The following is a 9,065-nucleotide window of genomic DNA, read 5'->3' as shown; positions in this document are numbered from 1 at the left end:
ACACCAAGAAACAAAACATACACTTACACCAAGTAACAAAGACAGACAATTACACCAAGTAACAAAGACATACAATGACACCAAGATATTTTGACATACACTTACACCAAGTAACAAAGACATACACTGACACCCAGTAACAAAGACATCCAATGACACCAAGTGACAAAGACATACACTTACAACAAGTAACAAAGACATAAACTGATACCCAGTAACACAGACACACACTGACACCCAGTTAGAAACACACACTGACCCCCAGTAACACAGACACACACTGACACCCAGTAACACAGACATGCACTGATACCCAGTAACACAGACACACAATTACATCAAGTATCAAAGACATACACTGACACCAAGTAACAAAGACATACACTGACACCCAGTAACAAAGACATACACTGACAACCAGTAACACAGAAACACAAGGACAATTAACAAAGACACGCACTTACACCAAGTAACACAGACACACACTTACAACATGTATTTTGGCATACACTTACACCAAGTAACAAAGACATACACTGACACCCAGTAACAAAGACATACACTTCCACCAAGTAACACAGAAATACACTGACACCAAGTAACAAAGACATACACTGACACCAAGTAACAAAGACATACACTTACGCCAAGTAACAAAGACAGACAATTACACCACGTATTTTGACATACACTTACACCAAGTAACAAAGACATACACTGACACCCAGTAACAAAGACATACACTGACATTAAGTAACAAAGACATACAATTAAACCAAGTAACAAAGACACACACTGATCCCCAGTAACACAGACACACACTGAACACCAGTAACACAGACATACACTGATACCCAGTAACACAGACACGCACTTATACCAAGTAACAAATACATACACTGACACCAAGTAACAAAGACAGACATTGATACCCAGTAACACAGACACACACTTACACCAAGTAACAAAGACACACACTGACACCCAGTTAGAAACATACATTGACCCCCAGTAACACAGACACACACTGACCCCCAGTAACACAGACATGCACAGATACCCAGGAACACAAACACACACTTACACCAAGTAACAAAGACATACACTGACACGAAGTAACAAAGACACACACTTACACCAAGTAACACAGACATAGACTGACACCAAGTAACAAAGACATACACTTACACCAAGTAACACAGACACACACTGACACCAAGTCACAAAGACACACACTGACACCCAGTAACAAAGACATACACTGACACCAAGTCACAAAGACATACACTGATACCCAGTAACACAGACACACACTTACACCAAGTAACACAGACATACACTGACACCAAGTAACAAAGACATACACTGATACCCAGTGACACAGACACACACTTACACCAAGCAAAAAAGACAGACACTGATACCCAGTAACACAGACACACACTTACACCAAGTAACAAAGACATACACTGACACCCAGTAACAAAGACAGATACTGACACCCAGTAACACAGACACCCACGGGCACCAAGTAACAAAGACACACACTTACACCATGCAACACAGACACACACTGACACCCAGTAACACAAATAAACACACTGACACCAAGTGACACAGACATACACTCACACCAAGTAACAAAGACATACACTGACACCAAAAAACAAAAACATACACTTACACCAAGTAACAAAGACAGACAATTACACCAAGTAACAAAGACATACAATGACACCAAGATATTTTGACATACACTTACACCAAGTAACAAAGACATACACTGACACCCAGTAACAAAGACATCCAATGACACCAAGTAACAAAGACATACACTTACACCAAGTAACAAAGACATAAACTGATACCCAGTAACACAGACACACACTGACACCCAGTTAGAAACACACACTGACACCAAGTAACAAAGACATACACTTACACCAAGTAACACAGACATACACTGACACCAAGTCACAAAGACATACACTGATACCCAGTAACACAGACACACACTTACACCAAGTAACACAGACATACACTGACACCAAGTAACAAAGACATACACTGATACCCAGTGACACAGACACACACTTACACCAAGCAAAAAAGACAGACACTGATACCCAGTAACACAGACACACACTTACACCAAGTAACAAAGACATACACTGACACCCAGTAACAAAGACAGATACTGACACCCAGTAACACAGACACACACGGGCACCAAGTAACAAAGACACACACTTACACCATGCAACACAGACACACACTGACACCCAGTAACACAAACAAACACACTGACACCAAGTGACACAGACATACACTCACACCAAGTAACAAAGACATACACTGACACCAAGTAACATTGACACACACTTACACCAAGTAACACAGAGATAGACTGACACCAAGTAACAAAGACATACACGGACACCAAGTAACAAAGACAAACACTTACACCATGTAACACAGACACACACTGACACCCAGTAACACAAACAAACACACTGACACCAAGTGACACAGACATACACTTACACCAAGTAACAGAGACATACACTGACACCAAGTAACAAAGACATACACTGATACCCAGTAACAAAGACATACACTGACAACCAGTAACACAGACACACACTTACACCAAGTAACACAGACATACACTGACACCAAGTAACAAAGACATACACTGATACCCAGTAACACAGGCACACACTTACACCAAGTAACACAGACATACACTGACAACAAGTAACAAAGACATACACTGACACCAAGTAACAAAGCATACACTTACACCAAGTAACAAAGACACACACTTACAACAAGTAACCCAGACATACACTGAAACCAAGTGACAAAGACAGACAATTTCACCAAGTAACAAAGACATACACTTACACCAAGTATTTTGACATACACTGACACCAAGTTACAAAGACATACACTGATACCCAGTAACACAGACACACACTTACACCATGTAACAAAGACATACACTGACACCAAGTCACAAAGAAACACACTGACACCCAGTAACAAAGACATACACTGACACCAAGTCAAAAAGACATAAACTGATACCCAGTAACACAGACACACACTTACACCAAGTAACACAAACACACACTTACACCAAGTAACACAGACATAGACTGACACCACGTAACAAAGACATACACTTACACCAGGTAACACAGAGATGCACTGACACCAAGTAACAAAGACATAAAATGATACCCAGCAACACAGACACACGCTTCCACCAAGTAACAAAGACAGACACTGATACCCAGTAACACAGACACACACTTACACCAAGCAACAAAGACAGACACTGACACCCAAAACAAAGTCATACACTGACACCCTGTAACACAGACACACACGGGCACCAGGTAACAAAGACACACACTTACACCAAGTAACACACACACACACTGACACCCAGTAACACAGACACACACTTACACCAAGTAACACAGACATACACTGACACCAAGTAACAAAGACATACACTGTTACCCAGTAACACAGACACACACTTACACCAAGTAAAAAAGACAGAAACTGATACCCAGTAACACAGACACACACGGGCACCAAGTAACAAAGACATACACTTACACCAAGTAACACAGACACACTGAAACCCAGTAACACAAACAAACACACTGACACCAAGTGACACAGACATACACTGACACCAAGTAACAAAGACATACACTAACACCAAGTAACAGAGATACACACTTACGCCAAGTAACACAAACACACACTTACACCAAGTAACAAAGTCATACAGTGACACCAAGTAACAAAGCATACACTTACACCAAGTAACAAAGACACACACTTACAACAAGTAAACCAGACATACACTGAAACCAAGTGACAAAGACAGACAATTTCACCAAGTAACAAAGACATACACTTACACCAAGTATTTTGACATACACTGACACCAAGTTACAAAGACATACACTGATACCCAGTAACACAGACACACACTTACACCATGTAACAAAGACATACACTGACACCAAGTCACAAAGAAACACACTGACACCCAGTAACAAAGACATACACTGACACCAAGTCAAAAAGACATAAACTGATACCCAGTAACACAGACACACACTTACACCAAGTAACACAAACACACACTTACACCAAGTAACACAGACATAGACTGACACCACGTAACAAAGACATACACTTACACCAGGTAACACAGAGATGCACTGACACCAAGTAACAAAGACATAAAATGATACCCAGTAACACAGACACACGCTTCCACCAAGTAACAAAGACAGACACTGATACCCAGTAACACAGACACACACTTACACCAAGCAACAAAGACAGACACTGACACCCAAAACAAAGTCATACACTGACACCCTGTAACACAGACACACACGGGCACCAGGTAACAAAGACACACACTTACACCAAGTAACACACACACACACTGACACCCAGTAACACAGACACACACTTACACCAAGTAACACAGACATACACTGACACCAAGTAACAAAGACATACACTGTTACCCAGTAACACAGACACACACTTACACCAAGTAAAAAAGACAGACACTGATACCCAGTAACACAGACACACACTTACACCAAGTAACAAAGACACACACTGACACCCAGTAACAAAGACAGACATTGACACCCAGTAACACAGACACACACGGGCACCAAGTAACAAAGACACACACTTACACCAAGTAACACAGACACACTGAAACCCAGTAACACAAACAAACACACTGACACCAAGTGACACAGACATACACTGACACCAAGTAACAAAGACATACACTAACACCAAGTAACAGAGATACACACTTACGCCAAGTAACACAAACACACACTTACACCAAGTAACAAAGTCATACAGTGACACCAAGTAACAAAGACACACACTTACACCAAGTAACACAGACATAGACTGACACCAAGTAACAAAGACATGCACTTACACCAAGTAACAGAGACATACACTGACACCAAGTAACAAAGACATACACTGATACCCAGTAACAAAGGCATACACGGGCACCAAGTAACAAAGACACACAGTTACACCAAGTAACACAGACACACACTGAAACCCAGTAACACAAACAAACACACTGACACCAAGTGACAGAGACATACACTGACACCAAGTAACACAGACACACACTTACACCAAGTAACACAAACACACACTTACACCAAGTAACAAAGACATACACTGACACCAAGTAACACAGACACACACTTACACCAAGTAACACAAACACACACTTATACCAAGTAACAAAGACATCCACTGACCCCAAGTAACAAAGACACACACTTACACCAAGGAACACAGACATAGACTGACACCACGTAACAAAGACATAAACTTACACCAGGTAACACAGAGATGCACTGACACCAAGTAACAAAGACATAAAATGATACCCTGTAACACTGACACACGCTTCCACCAAGTAACAAAGACAGACACTGATACTCAGTAACACAGACACACACTTACACCAAGCAACAAAGACAGACACTGACACCCAAAACAAACTCATACACTGACACCCTGTAACACAGACACACACGGACACCAGGTAACAAAGACACACACTTACACCAAGTAACACACACACACACTGACACCCAGTAACAAAGACACACACTTACACCAAGTAACACAGACATACACTGACACCAAGTAACAAAAACATACACTGTTACCCAGTAACACAGACACACACTTACACCAAGTAAAAAAGACAGACACTGATACCCAGTAACACAGACACACACTTACACCAAGTAACAAAGACACGCACTGACACCCAGTAACAAAGACAGACATTGACACCCAGTAACACAGACACACACGGGCACCAAGTAACAAAGACACACACTTACACCAAGTAACACAGACACACTGAAACCCAGTAACACAAACAAACACACTGACACCAAGTGACACAGACATACACTGACACCAAGTAACAAAGACATACACTAACACCAAGTAACACAGATACACACTTACGCCAAGTAACACAAACACACACTTACACCAAGTAACAAAGTCATACAGTGACACCAAGTAACAAAGACACACACTTACACCAAGTAACACAGACATAGACTGACACCAAGTAACAAAGACATGCACTTACACCAAGTAACAGAGACATACACTGACACCAAGTAACAAAGACATACACTGATACCCAGTAACAAAGGCATACACGGGCACCAAGTAACAAAGACACACAGTTACACCAAGTAACACAGACACACACTGAAACCCAGTAACACAAACAAACACACTGACACCAAGTGACAGAGACATACACTGACACCAAGTAACACAGACACACACTTACACCAAGTAACACAAACACACACTTACACCAAGTAACAAAGACATACACTGACACCAAGTAACACAGACACACACTTACACCAAGTAACACAAACACACACTTATACCAAGTAACAAAGACATCCACTGACCCCAAGTAACAAAGACACACACTTACACCAAGGAACACAGACATAGACTGACACCAAGTAACAAAGACATACACTTACACCAAGTAACACAGACATACACTGACACCAAGTCACAAAGACACACACTGACACCCAGTAACAAAGACATACACGGACGCCAATTCACAAAGACATACACTGATACCCAGTAGCACAGAAACACACTTACACCAAGTAACACAGACATACACTGACACCAAGTAACAAAGACATACACTGATACCCAGTAACAAAGACATACACTGACACCCAGTAACAAAGACATACACTTCCACCAAGTAACACAGAAATACACTGACACCAAGTAACAAAGACATACACTGACACCAAGTAACAAAGACATACACTTACGCCAAGTAACAAAGACAGACAATTACACCACGTATTTTGACATACACTTACACCAAGTAACAAAGACATACACTGACACCCAGTAACAAAGACATACACTGACATTAAGTAACAAAGACATACAATTAAACCAAGTAACAAAGACACACACTGATCCCCAGTAACACAGACACACACTGAACACCAGTAACACAGACATACACTGATACCCAGTAACACAGACACGCACTTATACCAAGTAACAAATACATACACTGACACCAAGTAACAAAGACAGACATTGATACCCAGTAACACAGACACACACTTACACCAAGTAACAAAGACACACACTGACACCCAGTTAGAAACATACATTGACCCCCAGTAACACAGACACACACTGACCCCCAGTAACACAGACATGCACAGATACCCAGGAACACAAACACACACTTACACCAAGTAACAAAGACATACACTGACACGAAGTAACAAAGACACACACTTACACCAAGTAACACAGACATAGACTGACACCAAGTAACAAAGACATACACTTACACCAAGTAACACAGACACACACTGACACCAAGTCACAAAGACACACACTGACACCCAGTAACAAAGACATACACTGACACCAAGTCACAAAGACATACACTGATACCCAGTAACACAGACACACACTTACACCAAGTAACACAGACATACACTGACACCAAGTAACAAAGACATACACTGATACCCAGTGACACAGACACACACTTACACCAAGCAAAAAAGACAGACACTGATACCCAGTAACACAGACACACACTTACACCAAGTAACAAAGACATACACTGACACCCAGTAACAAAGACAGATACTGACACCCAGTAACACAGACACCCACGGGCACCAAGTAACAAAGACACACACTTACACCATGCAACACAGACACACACTGACACCCAGTAACACAAACAAACACACTGACACCAAGTGACACAGACATACACTCACACCAAGTAACAAAGACATACACTGACACCAAGTAACATTGACACACACTTACACCAAGTAACACAGAGATAGACTGACACCAAGTAACAAAGACATACACGGACACCAAGTAACAAAGACAAACACTTACACCATGTAACACAGACACACACTGACACCCAGTAACACAAACAAACACACTGACACCAAGTGACACAGACATACACTTACACCAAGTAACAGAGACATACACTGACACCAAGTAACAAAGACATACACTGATACCCAGTAACAAAGACATACACTGACAACCAGTAACACAGACACACACTTACACCAAGTAACACAGACATACACTGACACCAAGTAACACAGACATACACTGATACCCAGTAACACAGACACACACTTACACCAAGTAACACAGACATACACTGACACCAAGTAACAAAGACATACACTGACACCAAGTAACAAAGACAGACACTGAAATCCAGTAACACAGACACACACTTACACCAAGTAACAAAGACATACACTGACACCCAGTTAGAAACACACACTGACCCCCAGCAACACAGACACACACTGATCCCCAGTAACACAGACATACACTGACACCAAGTAACAAAGACATACACTTACACCAAGTAACACAGACATACACTTACACCAAATATTTTGACATACACTTACACCAAGTCACAAACACATACAATGACACCAAGAAACAAAGACATACACTTACACCAAGTAACAAAGACATACACTGACACCCAGGAACACCGGCACACACTGACACCAATTAAAAAAGACATACACTTAAACCAAGTAACAAAGACATACCCTGACACGAAGTAACAAAGACGTACACTTACACCAAGTAACAAAGATAAACACTGACACCAAGTAACAAAGACATTCACTTACACCAAGTATTTTGACATACACTGACACCCAGTAACAAAGACATGCACTGACACCCAGTAACACAGACACACACGGACACCAAGTAACAAAGACACACACTTACACCAAGTAACACAGACATACACTGACACCAAGTAACAAAGACATACACTGACACCAAGTATTAAAGACATACACTTACACCAAATAACAAAGACAGACAATTACACCAAGTAACAAAGACATACACTTACA

The sequence above is a fragment of the Heterodontus francisci genome, unplaced genomic scaffold (assembly GCF_036365525.1).
Source record: "Heterodontus francisci isolate sHetFra1 unplaced genomic scaffold, sHetFra1.hap1 HAP1_SCAFFOLD_63, whole genome shotgun sequence".
Taxonomy (NCBI): Eukaryota; Metazoa; Chordata; class Chondrichthyes; order Heterodontiformes; family Heterodontidae; genus Heterodontus; species Heterodontus francisci.
This window is presented reverse-complemented; position numbering follows the sequence as displayed.